Genomic DNA, 21,637 nt, shown 5'->3' with positions numbered 1-21,637 from the left:
TATAAATATTAAGTAGCTGAAGGAAACAGTTTTGGAATAAAAGGCTAAAACATCTTGATGTAAAATGTTTTGTTGTTTTTGGGGTTTTTTTCCACACAAACTTGAACTTGCCAATCGATAGGCAAAAATCTCTTCCTGTGGAAAAAAAAATCATATATAAAATCAGAACAAAATAAATCAAATAAAGTATTTATCATTAATAGTTCACCTTGCTTTAGTCTTTGTTCAAAGGAACCATAACTCACAACCATAAGTCACAGTTCTGACTAGAAATTCTGGGGATTTGGCCTTTAGTTTTTAGATTCAAAATATATTATTTTACTCAGGATTAGTGAATGATGTCAATAGCACATTATTCCAAAGACATGATGACTAATGTGGGCTATATAAAATCAATTACCTTCCCTTTTTATCTTCAATTTCCTTGAATAGGGAAAACAGAAAAACACAAAATAATTCCTTAAAAATTAAAATAAATTAAAATTAGCCAAATACATTCTTTCCATTTCCTATGAAGTAGCCTTTCACACTGAGTGCATTCAAAAAAACGCCACAATGTAAACACATTCAAATAAGAACAATTTCATTAGATAGCAGCATTCTTTATTCCTCTTGCTATTATTAAAGATGCTGGTGTTTGAATAGCTTTCTCCCTCACAAATCAGCTTTTTCTTCAGCTGAGGGAAGTCATAACCCTGTGTTTATGACATCTCATGCTGTTTCTGAAAAAAATAATTGTTGTGCCACCAGTGCAGAAAAGATCACAGAGCTGATGAACTTTTACTATATTAAACACTTACTCTGATTTGAAAAGCTATATTTTCAAATTATCTGCATCCTTGTTTTCAATTTTGCATGATCAGAATAAGGTACCTACATGCCCTGAGTGGAGTACCTTTGATATTAGGCCCTTAAAGTGGACCACAAACAAGGGTGTAAAACACAAAGGATTTGGTTCTGGTATGTAAAGAAAAGCATTTTTATGGTTTCGAGTATATATCAACTCCATCAGCTTCTGTTGAACTGAACAAGAAATGAAGATGCTGAACATTCTAAGATGTCCACAGCTGAGTGTTTAGTCTTTACTTTCAAGGTCGCTCTTTCAAAATACCACTTTACCTCATGAGAATGTTGTGGGTTTTCTTTTACTGTAAGTGCTTGACAAAGCACTCAAGCATGTTGCCCAAGGACATGGTAGAGCCTCCAGCACTGGAGAAACTAGAGGTGTATCTGGACAGCACTGGGCAATTGAGTCTAGCTGGCCCTGCCTGAGCTGGAGGGCTTGGAGCAGAGCCCACTTCAGGGTGCTGTCATTTGAGATCCATTCTTTACTGTCAGAAGCTGCTCTTACTCGCTATAATGTAAACTAAATGACGCTACCAAGATGAACTACTAGCAAAAACTTTTCTTTTTAATAAGAAGCAAAATTAGTTAAGTAAATGATGGAACGTAAATGTGTTTTCTTCTGTTGAATGGTGAGCATTATTTTTACATTTTCCTTACCATGCTGATGTCTTTTTTAAAACATGAAACAGTTTCTATGGTAATTTTCTAATTTTAAAGAAGCAAGTGAAATAGAGCTTCAAAACATTTATAGAAAAACTTGATTAAGGTAAAATATATTGTTAAGAATTTTCAGTGGGAGAAATATGTCCGTAGCAAGAAAAATGAAGAAGGAACAAACTTAAGCAAAACAACAGCTTTAATTCACCTGAAACACTATTTATTCTTTTGTTGCATTATATTAGTCAGATCAATCCTGTAGAAAAAGGAAAAGTACTTTCCTTTTAAAAAATTCTTTATGGGATCCAGAGTAATTGAACTCTTGGTTAGGGTATTTGTGGCTGAAAACCAGTGCATAGACAACCATTTATTAGTCAGCCTAGAGCCAAATTCACCAGTAAATCTGAATTAGAAAAAGAAAATCTAACATTACTTTCATCTCTCCAAACAACTCCCCATACTTTTTATTTTTGCAGTGCTGCCTGGTGGCTCCCTGCTCACCCTGTTGAGGACAGTGAGGGTAGTTTTACACCTCTGGTCCCCCAGCTGTTCCTCCAGTGTGCCATCCAGCCCTGACACAGCCTCTTAGTCAGGATAAGCATTGCCAGCTGAGAGCTGTATGGAAGACCCCTGATAGAATATAGAACCCCCACATTTTAGAGAAAAATAACAGCAGTCTTTTCCCACAAAATTGTCCTTACCTTCTGGCCCACAGGAACAAATTTTGGAGGCTTTGGAAGGTGAGGATCACATACCCAAATCCCCCTGCTGACATGGAGAGTTCTGACTTGTAGGCTAAATGTTAAAGCTGAATGTTTTTGACATGGAGACTATATGCAAGTAAATTCTATAGTCAAGTCACACTTATGGACTGACATTTAGTACCCTTTATATTTGGTAAAATTTGCCTTCTACACTGCCACAGTACCAAACCAAAACTAAGTTTAGGCACATAAGTCCCAGCCATTTTTCAACTACTTATTGTGACACTAGAGAGATTGTACTTTCACTTTTTTTATTGTCTCAGTTTGCAGGTTTTAAGTCTGGATGATCATTTGCTTTAACAAAAAACAAACAAACAAACAAACAAACAAAAGAGACTGGTTTATTTTACAAATTAGAGCCACTGAGAATGTTGATTTCAAATTTAACTAGAAAACTAACAAGAGTATCCACTGAAACTAAAAGTTACTGCAGCCTCTCATGTCCAGGCAGGTTTGCATGGCTGTGGGAGCTACCCAGTTACACTCTGAGCATTATTAATTCAAGTGATCCAGAAACAAATTAAGTACCCAGAACACCTGTGAAGCACAGCAAACATGACACAGAGATTATTGTGCACCACGTCATCAAGTAGCTCCTGCAATAAGTGATAATCTCCTCAGTTTTAAAGAGAAGTACACTGCTTCTCCCTCCTCAAGTGGTTTATTTTCCATGTCTCACCCTGTTAACATTTAACTGTTGGAAATGGGGCAAGGCAAATGAGCAAGGCAAACTGGGATATTGACAGAGAATGGAATGACCCTAGAGGAAAATGTTGATTAGTTAGGTGACAGGTTTGACGCCAAGGATTACATAGCAGTATCTAATTTGCTTGCTATGATTTCTCTTGCACAGTTTTGCCCTGAAACTTCTTTAGGAAAGCAATGCAGACTCTGGTTTCATTGAGGACCTAATTCCATACAGTCTTCCTTCAGATACCCCATCAGCCAATGACTAAATCTTCTGAGTTGTGTTTTTATTGTTGTTGTTGTTGTTTTGCTGCTTGATTGTTTTTGTTGGGACTATTTTCTTGATTAAAGAGTCTTTCACATTTCTGGAAATAAGCTATTGTGCATGTAAATTTTAGAAGCAAAAAGTGATGACTAATTAGATCTAGTGTGATCACTTAACTGCAATAAGCCTTGTGAAAGAAAATCAAATGGGTTTTTGATAACAAATCAAGATTGGCATCAGTATTAACAACATTTTTGCTGAGACCAAACCCTGAAATTAGTAAAAAAAAAAAATACTGGTCTGATTTTATCTATTTTACCCATAGATCACAGAAGCTGCATGAATGTCTCTAAAGCCACTCAAAAATACTTATTGCTTTCCTTGTTTATGAAGAGTCCTTACAATAAATCAGTCTTCACATGTTCAAATGCTCTTTAACAGTTTTTATCACTTTAGCTGCTAAATTCCAAAGATAAATGTAAAAGGGAAGGAAGTGGAAATTGTTCGATCCAAAATTAAAAATCTTTTTTTTTTATCATTTGCTATACTATTTTTCCTCTTAAACATTAAGAAATATTGAGGGGGTAAAAAATGAAGGGTAACAGCAACTGCTGTTAAGAATAACAAGATCAATATTGAAAGAGAAATAATGTTAAAATGAACAAATCTATGAATAGAAAATCATGGAAAAAATCAGATAAAAATTTCAGATTAAAAAATTACTTGTAATGTCACTAGAATATCAGTATGTGAAAATCTAATAAATTTTAAAAATATATAATATATGATCATTTAAGATTTAGAAAGTGAAGCTTATCTTCTAGATTCCAGATAGGTCTATCTTCTTTTTCCATCTCTTCTACTAAATTTTTTAACATATTGGAGTTCCTTGCTTTGTTTTTGTTTTTCTAATATGTGTGGTCAATTCCAAATAATGCTAATTAACCCCATGTTAAGCCAATTGACTCATTCAGATTTGAAAGCTGTATTAATGCAACATGAAAATGAAAGTCAAAAATTTTGTAGCTTTTCATTACGTTACATGGATCTTTCCCCACTGAAAGTGTTAAATCTCTCTCTCTTCCCTTCCACTGTCATAAAAAAAAAGGAACTAAAATGGTGCCTTCAAAAAAAGAAGTTGAACTGCCTTATCTCTCAGCAAGTATCAGTGCCAGTTTGATCATTGATGCCCCTCCAGCTCTTTTCTCTACAGTTTTGCAAAAACGTAACTAACATAGTTCAGATCTTCCTTACTTGCTTTTCTGTGGAAACTTCAATTCTGTAATAATAAATCTTAAAACCAATAAGGTTAACTTTTCTGTTCTAGACTTTTTATAATATTGTTCGATCAAGTAAAACAATTAGCCAATTAAGAGCAACGAAACACATGAAGGTCATGTTGAAGCAAGTCACTATGTCTACCATCAGATTAGGATCAGATTAAGTGAGACTGAACTGGCATTTGCTGTTCCTATTAGATTTAATTCTGGCCAGTCATGAAGAATTATTTTAGGAAGCAATAGGATTAACTAAGCAAAAACCAAGATGCAGCATTCGCTTTCTTTGCAAAAATAGACCTGTTCCTTAAAAGCTTATCAGCCTTTTATTATTCATTCATACTTATGACTGGTTCTATTAACAGATGCTTGTGGCAAGAATATAAAAATCGTAGGAAAAACAAGGCAGAACACAACTTGCATATCTGTATTTGAAAATATTAGCTAACTAAATGTGTCTGACCAATAAAACACATATGAGTTAACAGGAGATGAAAGATTTCCCAGCTTATGTCAACTTTCCAACCTATAAGTATTTTTGTGTCTTTTAAGTTTTTTATTGGTTTTATGGTTTTATTTCTTGTTTAAATATTTTCAGAAACAAGGGACTTAGATGGAATTCTGTGTGTGTGTATACATATTCACAGTGGTCATGGTGGGGAGAAGAAAATCCTTAGCATGTGATCTGTTCATCTATTCATCTAGCACAAAGATGAGAAAAGAAGTACCAGTATGCTATCTTTAAGCATTGAATATACATGTACACACATATATTAAAATGAGGCAAAAAAAAGGTCAGAAACTGTCTGCAAAGGTCTGGCAAAGAATTCTTCTTCAAAGAGAAATAGATTGAGAGGAGAAATGGATTTTCTGACAAAAGAATGCTTTCAAGTACCCAGGAAAATTTCAATTTATTTTTCTTATTTTATTTGCAAACCAAACATCTCTCTATCTCCCAAAACAAAAAGCTCTGTTTGGTTTTTGTAGGAGTTATCAACTTCTAGTCTGAATGAACAGCATACCAAAGAAAAGAAGTAAAGGAAGCAGATTCACAAATTCCATTTAAAATGTCAGAGTAGGGCACAAAAGTAAATGTGAGACTTTCACATATGAAATGTCTTTTTTAAAACATCCTGGTTTAAAGCATCGGTTTGGTGAGGTAAATGACATAAGTAGGATTTTGGAATATTCCGGTGCATTAGCACTCATGAACGAGTAACTCAGTTGGGCTGGTACCAGCTGCTTTTTCCCAGTGCTTTGTAGCCTGCCTGTGCTGCAGGAAGGGGATCTTGGTGCAGGATAATTCAGCACTAGAAACCAGAGCTCCATCATTGCACTGAAATGAGGAGACAAAATTTAGTGAGCACAGTAATCACTGTAAGTATTGCCAAAACCAGGGCTACAGATTAAGGAGCTGTAGATGGTTCCCTAATGCTCCACCTATATCTTCTATAAGGAGCAGGGAGAGATTATAGGCAGTAATTGTTCCCTTTGTGTTTGAGCGTGTGCAATATGGCCAAGTCTGTGCAACGTTTGATTGCAGATACAGGGCTTTTTCAGCTAAAAGGCTCTTGTAATTTTAAAAATGTAGAACACTTCACTGATTCCTGCCAAATGAAATTACTTTGGTGCTAAAGTGTAGCTGAGACTGGTAGATAAATCTTGAAACACTGGTGAAATCACTAACATTTCAAATCCCTACTGTGCATTGATTTTCAGGACGCTTTTACTAATCATTGATAGTTTTTCTATCAATGTTTTCTATTGGTTAGCATGTTTCTCTGTGCATGGGTAATTCTGTGCAGCATTTATGTCTCAGTCATAAAACAAAAGACCCCCAGAGCTTGAAGTGATTGGGGCCATTTGAAAATTACTTAGTAAATGGTTAAGTTTCAGCAATTAGCAGCTAAAAAAATCTAAATATAATGCAAGTATAGAGATTTTGTCAATAATCAATATTTAGGGAGAGAAAAATATATGGGAGATGAAAGAAGGAAGACAATTTTAAAATTAAGATGCAAATGAGCTCAGTTTATGAATATATTTCCATATTTTTGTTTGTATTTACAGGTCTAACAAAATGCTTTTGAAACCTTATATTTCACTACTTTTTAGGTTAGACCTGAGCTATCTGCTGCATCCAGTTAGTTCACAGTCAGCTCCAGGTTAAAGAACAACAAAAAAATCCCACTTGCTCCCTCCACCGCAAAAAAACAAAACACTAAACTTTAGTTTAGATATATTAATCTCCTCCTTTCCCAAGCACTTACTTCAGTCACTGTTGGTAATTTCTGTACAAATATTTTAATCAATTTGGAAAATTGGCGTATGCAACAACAAATAAAAATAGTTTGTTATTTACCCACAGACTTTAAAACTAAATAATAAATTGACATCCCATATGTTTAATACAACGAAATTAGGTTCTACACAACCATCGCAGTATTCTATTGTTTTAAGGATATGGAGGAACAAATTCTAGTATTTTCAGCTCCAGGGAAAATTCTGGAGTTTTCGTGTTCAGATAAATATCCCAGCCATGTTCCAGCTTCACTTGTTGAGACAATCAGGGAAAATACCAGCCTCCTTACACAGTGGTTTCTGTGATGAAGAATTCCAGGAATATGGAGAGGAGGGGTTCTGGTGCTCTGGATGGCAGATGCTGAGAACCTGGGCACACCACAGCACACTTGTCCTAGTCAGTTTGGAGGAGTATCTGACCACAGATGTACATCCATTTCCTAAGGAGTTACCTCAGACTTTCTGACATCTGTGGCACATCGTGAATCAAACTGCAGATCAGGGAAGAAAATACCTCTCATTTTTTTTGCAGTTCATGAGAAACATTTTGTGGCAATGTACTAGAATTGTGTTGGCTTTTAGACAGGCCATGTAAAGAGAATAACAGGGTAAATTTCTTTTACCTTGCTGGCAGATGTACATATCTACACAAGCAAAGAACATTGAACACAGTTATCCAGTTAGAATTTTTTAAGTACTTCTAGAGGTCAAGTGGATCTGATACAAATGAACACAGCTCTGCTCCTGTAAATAAATAGACATCTGTGTTAATGTACAATATATGAATGTCTAATAAACTAGTTTACACAATCAAGTGGAATTTTTAGCATCAGACTTTTTAGCATTTTTGCAACTGTTTTTTCTTCTTACTAAAAACCATGGATGAGTGGATTCAGTTTTGTTCCCTTCCAAACTACTCAAACATTGCACATTTAAATTTTAACATTGCTCGCATTCTGCTTAAAAACAACTAATAAAAAAAGAAGAGAGGGGCAGATAGAGGGAAAAAAAGTAATTCCTAAATCCTCTGAGTCAGAGGCTGTCTATTTAGAATATGTTTATTCAAAACCAAGCACAATGAAGTTCTGTTCGCATGACTGGCCTCCTCTATGTTACTGTGATACTAATAATAAATTGTTATAACCACAAAAAGTAAAAATTTTTATGCATCCAAATGACAAGGAAACTTTGACCCCGTTTTCTAAAGCACCTAAATTGCCTGCAGAATCTGAATGCCATTTACTTCCTTACATACAATGGCACGTTTCAAAATGTTACCTAAGATGTAAAAATGGATCAGTAACTGAGCCAAGACTGAGATACTGTGAATAAAGAAGCTCAGAGAAGGCGAGAGGAAAATCCAATTTAAACGTATAATACCTACACACAAACACATGTATACTTACAATCATACATACACACACACATCGATTGAATTTACTGTGCTTAAACAGCATAACATTCTCTTTACCTGGGAAGATTTTGTATTAGCTCAAACGTCTTTCCAAGTGGCAAGTAAGCTTATACTGCAAGAAAAACAGTATTTCTGGGCACTAACTGCCTTTATGAACTTTATGAACTCATAAACTACTTTGTGAGGTGTGCAAAATTTCAAACCACAGAAGCAACTAAGTAATAGAGAAAAAAAATATTCTGGAGAGCCTTTTCTGCAAACCTTTCTACTTCCTCTGCTATGTTGCTTTTAGTTTCTCTACCCTGACAGCTACATGTGATATACCACATATACTGCTAAGTCTCTGCTGAGCAAATTCAAAGATGCAGGCAAGTCATACATATTATTTAAGGGGATCCAGATGGCTATGGGAGACTTCCTAAATTTCTTCCCTAAAATTTTAGACAAATTTTAAAACGTAAAAACAAGGAAAATTACTCATTCTTTGCTAGCAGCATTTGTACTATTGGAAAATACTGAGATATACACTAGACAACTTTCTCAAACTTGGGTTTTTTTCACAATTTTGGTTTCTAATGAGAACTTCCCAGATTTAAAAAATGAGATGACCTAAATTTTTCAACATCACATCAAATCTCTACCAAGTAAATATTTGCTCTGGCAGAAAACATTAATAAGCCTCTCAGTGAACGTGAATTTCAAACCAGTCAAGTTTTACACTACCAGGCTTGGAGAGGATTACTCAGGGGCTGGCCAGCTGTTATTCCCAGGAATAACATCAGGAAATTTTTTATTCCCACAATGGTCATAAGGCTCTTTGGAGCCCCACATTCCCAACACACCATCAAGAACAATGGATAAGCTTAGACAAGCTGTGATAAAGGTGATGATATCACCACTGTCATGAGGGCAGCTCTGAATTCCTCTTCCAGAAGGTCTTTGTCTTAATGTTTTCCTGAAATGGAGACTTGCATAAAAACAGACTGGATGAGTTAAGATCAAGGTAAGACAGAAATAAAGCTGGTTTACTAGACACATTTTTTAAAGACCTTGGCAGAGAGTAATTTGAGAAATAATGTTTGCAGCATAATTTATTTTAATTTATAATGATATTCTTGATTGCTCTTTATTCCTAAGAGGTTTTCCTGCCTTGTAGTGTTTTTCCTTCTTAATTTTATGCTCAACAGAACTATTTCAGCAACGTCTTTTAGATGGGAATATGATCTTAGTTACTGGTACCACTGTGACCTACAAAATAGATGAGTAAAATGCACCTCCATAACTTTGTCTCCCAGGAAGAAGTTTGGTCTAGAGGGGACTATCATGGACAGCCAGCTTCATCACAGAGACCACAGGGACCTCATTAGGCCTTAAAATCCACTTTCAGGAGTTGTTCAAGGACCGAAGCCATTCTTTAAATCTCCCAGTTCTGCTGAACACTGTGCACCCAGGAGGCTACATGCTTCCCTATGGCAGTCCAGTCAGCTATTGCACCCTTGCCAACAGTGTCTGCAGAAAGTTGATGATGACAAACTCTGATTTTTCAGACAGCTTTAACTCTTCCTCCTTTCAGCTAGTTGATGGTGAACTAGCAAGCCATCAAGGAAGACTGCAGGACCCAGCCATACTCATAGCCTTCTGCCCACTGTCATTCCTTTCAATCTCCCTGCTACTTAGATCCATATTCTTTTAACATAAACTTGGGGGAATTTTAATTTTTTTTAAAATGACTAATAGTAGGACAAGACCACAATTGCCTCACAAGTATATTGTTCCCTGATGAATATATCTTTCCATTAATATGTTATTCCAAATATTTTCCAAGAGGAAAAATGTCCACTTCATTAAGTGTTTGTACTGCTTGTATTAATTAACAACCTTTTTTATACTGGTAGATTGGATTAGGATTAATAGATTATGAAGACCATTCAGACCTGTCATTCTCTAAGGCAGTGGCAGAAAAATCCAGCTGGGTCCTGGCTGACAAGTATGAAAGGTCATCCAAACTACACTAAGAAATAAAGTGAATATAGGTCATAACTAGTTAATGGGTCTTTTGAACCAAAATAGAGTTTCATTGTTCATGCATGTTATTTTTATGATGTATTCAGGGACAACAAGGCCTGCCTGCTGTCCTTATTGACTTCAATTTACAATACAGCTATTTCACCATCCCACTCTGTCTTTAATTCAGTCACAAAAGGCCATGGACTGGAAAGTTATTATTATTTATATACACCATGCCACTGCCTAGGCACGTAATCAAGGATCGATTGTACTATGTAGTGTACAGACATATAACAAAGAAAACAGTCCCTGCCTCAGGCACTCACAGTCTGTGTGGAAAGTACAGCAGGTAAACACAAGTGATAAATAGCACAGGGCTGGATAAGTGAAAAATAAAATGCATAACATTTATCAGGCAACAGATGTCCTGACTTCCTACCTAGGTTTTATATTTGTCCTGTATTTGGCATCCCACTCTAGCAGTTTGTTTTTTAAGCTCTTTCAGTATGAAACTTGCTACTTTATGCTCAGATGCACATAAATTCCTTGAATAAAAATATCATAATAATTTTAATTTAATAATATGCTTAGAAACCATATGTATATGCATTACACAAAAAGTTAAAAATTAGTGAGGAAGACTAATGGCAATCACAAAGCTTTGCATGTATTTCAGAATGCATGTAATTATGAGTGCACGTAGGTGTTTTTACTGCACACCTCAGTTCTTTGCATGTGTAGAGCTAATACATATTGATATACTTCAATATCATTATTCTGTCTTATACTTGTAAGGATAGGAAAGTCACTGGAGAAAAAGCTGGATAAATGGGCTGCAAAAAGGTAGTTTAGACAGCTTTTAGATGTTAAAATGAGTGACAAAGTCACAGTCTTGAATCACTGTCCATATGTGTACTCACTAGAAAACTCTCCTAAATTTTCATCATAATTGTTGTTTATGGTGCACATTTCACCAACCTAGTTACACTGATTCCAGGGAGAGATGCCATTTTATAATTGATGGATGACATTAAGCAAACAAGTGCAGTCTGACATTCAGGTGTAGCAATCACAGAAGGCCCAGTAGCAAAGTGAGTCAGTGTAAAATTCAACTACCCTACTGCAAAATGCTCTGGAATTTCAAACAGATTTGTCTCACTGAATTCATTGAGCTGACCCTTCAAATCAGGCTGTGCACATCTGAGGTGAAAACAAGACCTGTGGTCTCTGTACATGCAATGCTTGGGCTGCTTACCAACATCTTCATATGCTGCAACTGTTGCCTTTCTCTCCCCATTCTAGCTATAGCAAGTGGAAGATCAACACTTACTTATGTACTTGGTTAGTTACTGATATCTATCTCCTATTTTTTACACATGGAGAAATGTCCATGAGCAGATCCAAAACAGAAATGGAAGCAGAATGAAGGCTTGCAGACACTCCATCTACTGCTGCACTTAGGCAGAGATGACATCTGTTTCCAGATGTTGTTTCTTTTGTGGACTGGTCTCTGGGAAGAGCCCACATATATGGAGAGTAAGTGAGGAATGATTTAGCCTACACTTATCCTACTACATAAAATAAGGTCAGGGCAAAGTCAGTAGTAAAGTACAGTACTGTACTTTTATTATTATCACACTCAACATTGTTTTGGCACACGCCAGATGATGCCTGGATGTGGTTTGTGGGACAGCACTTGTCAGGAGCTATTTCCATTAGCCAGCCTGAACACTGTGACACTGCCTTCTGAGAGTTGCAGACACAAAATCCAGATCAGTAAATTCTCTTGGTTGAAAATAATTTGTGTTAGGGAAATATTAGTCACAAAGATCACATTCATACTGCTCCTACTCTAAGCATTTGCTCATGGCCACTACTCGTAGTAGAATCCTGGAACAGACCTGATTAGGTCACTAAAGTAAGTTTTAAGATGTATTGTGTATCTGTACATGTGGGTATATACACACAGAGATAGACACACAGACATAGACACACAGAAATGCAAAGGAACACTTTGAGTAGGTGTTCTAAGATCATAAATTTGGAAGGTCAACAACTAATGGCAGAATTTTCTAGAGGTTAAAAATATTCCATCCAGAGTCCAAATTAAAAACTGAAACAGAGGGTCAATGACTACAAACAAACAACCTCAGAAAACTAAGTTCTCAGTCCTGATCTATTATTTGCCAGAAGAAAAGAGTAGACCAATGCATTTATCTTATATGTCTTTTTTATCCCCATCCCCCACTGACTAAATTATAGTTAAGCACCCTTAAACATAGTATCTGAAAAGAAAATGGGCATTTTTTGCTGGTTAATTTGAAGTGTAGCTTTCTGATTAATTTTAATGCAGTTATTTCCTAAGAAGCTAATATATTAGGAGAGGCTGTAAGTGCTACACTTCTTCCCTAGATGTTGTCTTTTATACATTTTCAGATATTTTCTGTTGCTGTTTTTCAGAAAAGGAGTAAAGCACTCTTATCACCAAATCTATGTACTTTAGGATCTGCACCTCAGAGATTTTTCACGGACTTAAAAAAAAGATATTAATTTTACAGAGCTGAGCCAGGAAAACAGAGACACAAGGTATTGATATTAAATTACATTGAAAAAGACATAAATCATTTTTGCCTCTCTGCTTACACTGATTTTTTTTTTATGTTTCAACACAGTCTGTGTGCTCCTTTTTGTGGAAGGGACCTTATAGCTGGAATTCTGAGCATGGGCTGAGGACATTCAGTGGCAAAATGCTTTTTCTGTCTTGTGGAAGAAGAAAGCAGCCATTCTGCCTTAGTTAAATCTAAATGTCAGTGATCACGACTGGTTGTGCCCAGATTTTCTGTCATCCCTGTTAACTGTGAGCAGGGAGATCAGCATTTGGCACCCAAATTAGCAGATATGGCCAGCAACATTTTGCAAGGATGTCAGGAACTCTTTAGGTGACTGTTCTTGCTGCTCTATAACGGCTGTAAGCAGGAAACTAAAGCAGCCATGGAATTCACAGATTCGAGCCACAAGTTTCAAAACCTGCCAAGATTTTATGACCACTTTTTTTTTTTTTTTTTTTTTTTTTTTTTTTTTTTTTTTTTTTTTTTTCCTGGTCCTCTCCTCCCCCCTTAAATAAACTAGAGAGATTCTTTGACTGTTCTGAAAACCTGACACTTCTTTGTCTGCTCTTCCAAGGGGAGGACTCTTTTACACTGTATTCATCTTCAAGCTGGGACTGCCAATTATAGCTCCACCTGGGCTCAGGAATAAAAGATGTCAGACTGCAGCCTTTGTCCTTTTTTGACTGCTTTATACTGCTATTACATTGATTGCTCTTTGTTTCCCTGCAAATGGTGTTTTACAATTGCAGTCCACCTCCTTCCCTCCTTCTACTACACTCCCTACTCCTTGTTACAAGATTTTTTTTTCTTTCCTTTTCTTCTTCTTTTTTATTTCTCACTTCTACTATTAATTTTTGGTGGATGTTGAGTTTGGATAAGAATCACTCATCTAGCCATCTAGCTCTGAACCACTTCTTTATGAGATTTTAAGCCACACTGAGAGACAAACAAAGGTAAGTCAGCAGAGGGATCAACACAGACAGCACCCTATGTTTCATTTATTCCTTGTGATTATGACTGCTTTTAATAAGATTTTTCTCTCCTGTTTAGAGATCTGATGTGTATTCTTATGAATTAAAAGTAGATCCCTGTCCTTTTGTGTTTTTTTTCCCTTCTGTCCAGGGAGCAGAGCAGGAAAGCTTTAGCCAACAATGCCAATACAACACTATAAAGATTAATAGGGTACCTGAAAAGCAACAAGGACTTTGAGTGATTTCAAGGATTCCAAAGACTCAAGAAATCAATTTCAGTGAAAATGTCCTTGCTAATTTAGTACCTGATAGTATTTGACACCTCTGTGCTCCAGTAAGAACCCAGCAATATAAGGATTTCTGTGTGTGCCTTTTGCAATCAGGGTTGTAAATGAAAATTAATGTTAGCTAAATCCATACAGGCAGAAAGATAAAGAATACCCTTCTAATACCTATCTATTCAAAATAAAAGTTAGCTCTATTATTATCTTCACATCTAGCAAAAAGAAATAAATCAGTAAAGAAAAATAAATTACTGACACTGGCTGAGAAAGAGTGGAACATTGTCGAAACTATTAAATCTCACATATTGTGTCAGAACTGCTGCAGCATTGCCTTAGCACTGAAGAACCATGTGAGGCTGCTGGTGGAAAAAGCCCACAACTCCTCCTGACATGAGACAATTTAGATGCTAGTTGACTTGATCTTGTCATTGTTTCATTGCACATTAACAAAAAACACCAGCTCATGCTAGATGCTCAAAATAGGATAAAAGCAATCCATAAAATAAAATCTCTCCTCTGATGATGTCGTAGGTATTAAAATTCTGTTTATAGTGGAGGTTTTTATATGTCCTAATTACATGCTGGAACTAACTATTGTCAGTTCTGCCATGCTGAAAGAGCCTTAATGATGACATTATAGTTTGAATAGAATTTTTAAGCAGATCTAACGTAAAAAGAGATGTAATTAATCAAATTTTAAGTTTACTTTATCTAGGAATAAAGGCCTGCTATATCTTTCCCTAAGACTATTGCAATTTTTTTGATGCAAACAAAGTCTAGATCTATGAACTTTCAAAAACAAAATAGGAAAGTAAATTACAGACATCTTAGAGGGCTGCAGAAGGGGCAAAATACCTAATAAAGGACACATTCCTTCTTCCAATATCTATAAAAGATCTTTTAGCCTCTTATTTTTTTAGGAAATAGATTTCATCAGCACTAGCAAGATAATTATCCACATCACATTTCTAGCCAATCAAACAATTTGCACATAGAGGAATAACACAAAAGCAAGGAGATGAACACAGTTAAAGGGAGAGTCATGTGATACACACTATTGGATGTTGGATGACATAAACCAGATGTGTAAAGGTTTTTAGTCAACCTGTTGCATTCTTCACATTGCATTATTTCATCTGGGGGAAAAAGGGTATCATACTGGACTTGACTTTTTTTGATTCCAGGTTAGTTGAGAGAAAAGATGAGTATTCCACAGAGCTTCGCAGAAATGTGATGGATTTGCATGGATTGTATGCACACACATTTTGCGTGTAAGTACATATGTTCTCCTTACACAGACACACACACACCACAGAATATACATGCAAAACTATGTGCAAAGATATATGTACAGGCACACATCAGTTTAATAAGTAGCAAACATCACTCTACAAGGAAAAACTGCTGACCCTCCAAGCTTATAAACATTGTGATCCTTAGCTGCATGCCTAAATAAATCTTTTATGTTTTAAGGCTAGCTATGCATAGTTCAAGTTAAAGCTTTAGGTTTTATGTTTGGATCATACCTACCTTCCTCCATGTGTCTGGTCTTGTGTGAATAATGCAGGTTAATCACCGAGGCACACAGCAGTGTGAGGACAAGGCAAAGCAGCTCCCCTCTCTCATCACTGCTGGCTGTGCTCTTCACTTGTATGCATTGCCTGGCTTGGCACTGTGGCAAGTTGCACCCACATTTAAATAAAATGTGTCTAATGAGTGAGTCTCACAGATCTATTTTATATTTGTTATGTTCACTGGCCTCGTCTGCACTGATAAAAGCTTGTGAAAAATTTGTTAAAGAGAAGAGAAAAAGAAAATCAAGGTAGTCAGAATTAATCACTGCTGTGCTGCTATGAATGGTGCCAGAAGAAGCCCTTAAAATACAATTACAGGTTAAAACTCAGAAAGAAAATTCTCAAGCAGATACAACAAAGGTAGAAGGAGGTCATTTGTGCTATTCAAATAACCATCACTTCGAAATGTTACTGCCAGAAAGGTGGCATTTCCAACAAAAACATCTGCTCCCTATGAGTCGTCTGAGTAACATCCGTGGAGCATCTCAAGAAAATGTATTTGAAACAGAGGTGTGGGAGTTAAAATCTCTGTGTTCATTATTGAATTTGTTCACTGTGTTCATACAGGACCTTGAGCACATTACTAAATGTTGCTAGGCGAGTGGGTTTCATCAGCTAAATAAACACACTAAAAGGTAGTAGAGTTAAAATAGAGTTGATCTCACTGAATACATCAGGACTCTGTTCTGGATTAGAAATATCAACCCACCTTCTTCCAGCTAATTTACAGGCATTAATGCTCATGATGTATTTCACAGTTCTTAGATAAATAGGCAGACATGGAAAAAGGGCCACTCAAAGACCATGTTTTACTGTGCTTTGTGCTGATGACTCATTATTTTTCTGGGAAAGAAGGTCACTGCCTCTTGAATCATCAGCAAAATGGCAGTAAATTCTGATTTCAGACTGTGTGCAGTGCTGGGGGGAAGAAAGGAGAGAAAGTAGAGAGCATTTTACAGATGATTCCTGAGAATTTTTTCCATCAGACTTTTCTCCACATTTTTATTGAGCACAGGCAGGAGGAGGACCTGTTCTATCTGTGAAAAAGGCCAAAGACATAGCCCTTGTACCTTGTCACTTAAAATTTATTGGAAGAGATCTTCTAGAGGCCATAAATTTCCCTCCAGAGAATCTCAGCTTCAGCACTTCTTTCCAGGTGTCCATGTGGTTTCTATAGCTTCAGATCAGTCTCTGTTACTGCCACCCCAATTTATCTGAGGTGTGTGAGGCTGGGAAGACCAACTCTCCATGAAGGAACCGTACTGGACACTATAACTCTGTAAGTGGGAGAGGCTGTGAAAAGTAACTGAGGCTGAGGACTAAGATCCATCACTACACACTGTAGATAAGCTAGGTATAAAAAAAAGTCTCAATCCTTCAAAAATTGGCCTGTTCTATGATTCCATTTATTTTTATTTTTCCATTTTACTGAATTTTTGACCATCCGAGTTTGCTTTAAAAAGTATGAAATATTCCAAGAAAAGTAGTTGCATCAAACCTGAACTCTTAATTTTAAAAAAATAGTACATTTTGATTTATATTTTTATTATTCTATAATCTTCAAAATTATCATCTTTTATAGTTCTCTGCATCAAAATATCAAGTATCAAGAGGTGTAGTTATCTATAGGTTGAAGTAAGTTCCGAAACCCACATTTCTTCCATTTGGAAACCATCTTGAAACAAAACGTGTATATGACATTGCTAGCAACAAAGTCACTTCCTTGTCAGTGCCTTGGAGCTTTAAGAGATCAACAGTGCCCATAATATTTTTGGTTTTACTTTTAAAAAAAAAAAAAAAAAAAAAAAAAGGAAAAAAAAAAAGTAAATAAATAGGAAAAAAAAAAGCTTTCTTGTCTGCTAGTTTCAGGTTCCCTAAACTAAATTCTTCACATATTCAAAGCAGGAATTGGGCACTTCAAAAACCTGATAGCTTTATCTGAAGAAAGAATTGTCGTTGGCGCTCTTTAGTGCTTAGCTGTCATTAGTTCTCACAGTTTATTCCTGAGCTTTGAGCCTTAGCAGGAAAACTAGTCTTTTAAGTCCAGTAGATTCACAATGTTGAACCAGAATGTGACCTAATGATTCCCCCCTCAAGTATTTGCTAAGCAGTGGCTAAGTTTATTAGAGTGTAGTCTTTTCTGTGTATTTTTGCAGGCAGATGCCTCTGGAATTAGACCAACACATTCATCCAGAAAACAAACTAATGTCAGGCCAGTATAAATTATTAGACAGCAGTTCCCAATTTATTACAAAGGGCAGTTACATCAAAAAAAGTTTAGGTTTGCTTTTTTGGGGGTTTTTTTTGGATTTAGAGGGTCGGTCACTAATTCCACTTCACCCTCTGCTTAGCAACTGTGAAAACAAAATGTGTCATAAAATGGCATACTTAGCCTCAACATTGCTAAATTGTAAACTGAACATAAGTGGCACATTCATCACATTTTTGAAAGCACTCACTGCTCTCCCTTTTACCCTATGTTTTCCCACCTTCCAGCACTCCTCAGGGCAGAGGCCAGACCACTGTGAAAGATAAGAGTGGGAAATAAACACTGTAGAGATGGAGCCCTGAGGAAGAGAGATGACAGACTGCATAGCACAGCCACAATGGTAACGTTGGGATGGGAAGGAGGAGTCACATAAGCCCACAGCTTTTTATCCACTCTTGGATGAATCAGAACAGTGCTGAAAACCCTGCCTGACTTGTGTTCTCTTTGCCCATAAACTCTGATTGGCGTTTACATGCAATTTGTGTTCTGTTCTTAGCTAAGGTTTTTAGTAGCAACAGCAACAAGTCAAAAGTTTATAACTTTTCACAAGAAGTCTGCTAGATTAAAAGGCAAACTTTTTCAAAATTCATTCTGTGCTGAGGAAGTTAGACCTGCCAATTGAAAGAATTTTGTAGAGAGGTGCTTTCCAATTATTAATCTTGCTATGTTAAAGAAGTAGGAATTAGCTTAATTCCTGTTCAGTATTGTCATTTCAACTGTTTAATGTAAAGCAGGATTGGGGAACTACTGACCAGAGCTTGATTAAAACAATGATACTCTCAGATGAAAATCAGACTGAAAATGCAAACCAGAGAGGAGCTAAAATTGTGCTTTCTAGGAAGAAAGTAAGTTCCACCAACTTTCTTGTATCATCACCAGAGACTAGACACCATCAAAAAGGAACAAGAGAGCAGCACTTCAACGCCTGGCTGCAAGCGACAGGTCAGGTCTGTGTGCTCATGAAAGAAGCAGACCAGCTATCATACATCTGTCTGCCACAGAGGGGTCTTCAACATCCACATAATCAGGGTTTGCTTCAAATCCAGTACCAGAAGGGTTTATTATGTTTTTAGGAATTTGGGGGATTTGTATGGAGACTGATTGAGCAGAAATGAACATCTGTTTTAAACGAATAAGGAAAAGGATCAGTTTTGTGGAATGGAAAGGCACGGAGAACATGGAAGAAAGGCATGTAAAGGATAAAATGAGAGCATGGAAGGCCGTTTTAGGGCTTGCACTTTACCCTGGAAGTTTGGAGAGAACCATATCTTGTGTGGTCTTGTCCACACCACCTGTTAGGAATGATATAGTCATGGCCTGAACCATGTCTGATTTTTCTACTGGAAAGTGCTGACTAGCAGGGAACATGCTGACTATTAGGAAATTAGACAATTAGTAATCTGTGCTTGAGCTCATTCTCTGGTTTGGTTTTACATTGCATTATGATTTATAATTTATAATGTTGCAAAACACACAGCCCAGAGTAATGCTCATTACTCCTAGAGATTTCCCTTCCAACTTTAAAAGTGCACAGTGCACATGAGACACTGATACTGTGCCTTGCTTCTTTCATAGTCTGGCAATGCTGTAATACTAAATATTATTAGATGTGGTAGTAAGTCAAGAAAGCATGGAGATAATGCAATACTCCTAAGAAATATTATGAATTTTACATTCTCATACGGGTTTTTTTTCCTATGTAGAGAAAGGTTTCTATTCATTTAAGTGTGAGGTTTCTCTGAGTAAAGATTTTGTTCAAATCAAATTTAGTTCATGATCCACTGGTGTTTCCTATGCAAATCTGACAAAATGTAAGGGAATGAGGAGCTAGCATTAGCACAAAACTTGAGCGGGCAGAATATGCTCCCAACGCCAGGCAGCAGGATTTGATCTACAGGAATTTTGGAAAGAATCTCACTTCTTACTCATCTCAAATGATCTCAGCTAAGATTTCCGAAGTTGTGTGTGAACGTGTATGTCTGTGTACACGGCCATGTCAGCCTCTGTTTATCTATTTTCAAATAATGTCAGGCTAAGATGCTGCAAAAAGTTTTTTAAATTATTTTTCTATATGGAAAGAGATGAAAAATGTTCATGGCTGTCCTTTTCTTGGACATCTTTCAAGATGCTACCCCTAAAACACTTTCCTTTTATGAACTGGAACCAAAGTGGGTCATTTGGCTTGTAAGAGACATCATTATATTGAGCTGTGTGCTAATTAGTTCACTTTCACTGATTATCATTAATACCTGTGGCTGTATGATTCGCATAGGCCAATAATATGCACATAAAACCAAGAGAATGCAGATAAAAAACTTAGAGTGACTTAAAAAAGATTAAACACAAGCTGCAAATACGGAAACATAAGAGACCTGAAATGAAAAACCGACATATTAAACATCAAATTTAAATCTGCTTTACGGAGGGATTAAATGCTCACTGTGGACTGTGTGAGAATCCATTTCTAATGGCGAATTTGTATCAGTCCACAGGGAACCCTATCAAGGCACAGCTGACTAATGAATATCATTTTCACTTGATTTCATTAGTATTTAAGTTATAGCATGAAGTACATTCCCTTCGGTGCCCTGAAAGTTAGTGATTTACATACATTTTCTGTGAAGCTTTTGCTTTGACTAATATAAAAATGATTTGCTAGTAGAGAGTGTATTCTTTCTCATGCCTACCCAAGTCCACTCATTCGAAAACAAATGTTAACTTTTCAAATGATTAGTCACAACACATTTCAGAGGCATGTTATAATAAAAAATAAAATAATGCTGTCAGCCTGAAATCATTCTGTCTTTCTGGATATGATATAACACTCTTTGTCAGTCAGATTATAGTTGTTTGTTACCAGATTTTTCTGTACAGTGTGTGCATGAAATATGTGTTTTTCCTCTACAGTGTCCAAATCCATGGTTAGAGCAAAATACCATAGACAAGCTTCAATTTAGAGACAACAGATCATGTGTGTCTTTGTGACAATGCCTGTAAAAGAAATTCTAAATATCTGATCAAGGTGGGTAGCTTCTCAAAAAAGGATAGGAGAAAATGCTGAAGGTAAATGACTGCCTGGGTGTCCCTTGCTGACACCTTACTCCTGGATTCCTCATCCAATTAAAAATAAAACCACTCATCCTCACCTCCAGTTTTTCCCACCTATTCTCTCACCTTTCATTACTCAGACAAGACAACCTACCAAACTAGCTGCTTCTCATGCATTTTTTCAAACTTTTCCACCTTTTAGCTTTACTCATAGCCCTCTCTTTTCCATGCTGCTCTTCATCTCCAGCTGCATTTTCAACTTCCTCCCATAAAATGACAACTAAAACTACTTCAGTATTTTGCAGATAGCTCCATCCACACGAACTTTCTTCAGAATATCCTTTCTTTCTGAGTCTTTCTGTCCAAACTATGCACAGATACAGCACACAGTTACTGTTAAGTAGATAATATTCTCTATTACTCTTAACAGCAAAGCCCAAATCCACTCTGTACATGACACTAGCGTAATTATATGTTGTTCCTTTTTAAAAATTTTATTTAATGAGGCTACAGGAAAGCTTAAAATATTATGCTTAGATAAGGAGATATATCTGTAGAACATTAGTTTTATATGCATAAAAAGTCCAGGAAACCCTGGGCCTATATAGAGCACAAAGGGATTAAATCAAAATACAGCTAAAAAAGGATCCTTAAAAGTGCATGG

At 36.4% G+C, this 21,637-nt stretch overlaps 1 long non-coding RNA gene across 7 annotated transcripts in view; it reads right to left on the bottom strand.

The window, feature by feature from the left end:
- Window positions 1–16,144, bottom strand: part of LOC148225412 (uncharacterized) — a 91,367-nt gene extending 75,223 nt beyond the window's left edge. For 5 of the 7 annotated variants that reach the window (XR_015807201.1, XR_015807203.1, XR_015807202.1 and 2 more), the window contains exon 1: window positions 15,613–16,144. This is a non-coding gene — a long non-coding RNA (uncharacterized LOC148225412). Of the gene's footprint in view, window positions 1–5,400; window positions 5,833–7,087; window positions 7,542–15,612 lie in introns of those variants that run through there. The other 2 variants (XR_015807213.1, XR_015807208.1) reach the window with 2 other exon arrangements.
- Between the last annotated feature and the right edge of the window lie 5,493 nt (window positions 16,145–21,637).

Source organism: Sturnus vulgaris, chromosome 1, assembly GCF_052056855.1.
Source record: "Sturnus vulgaris isolate bStuVul1 chromosome 1, bStuVul1.hap1, whole genome shotgun sequence".
In the NCBI taxonomy this organism is placed as follows: domain Eukaryota; kingdom Metazoa; phylum Chordata; class Aves; order Passeriformes; family Sturnidae; genus Sturnus; species Sturnus vulgaris.
The sequence above is the reverse complement of the archived record's forward strand: the minus strand, read 5'-3'. Positions and strand labels throughout refer to the sequence as shown.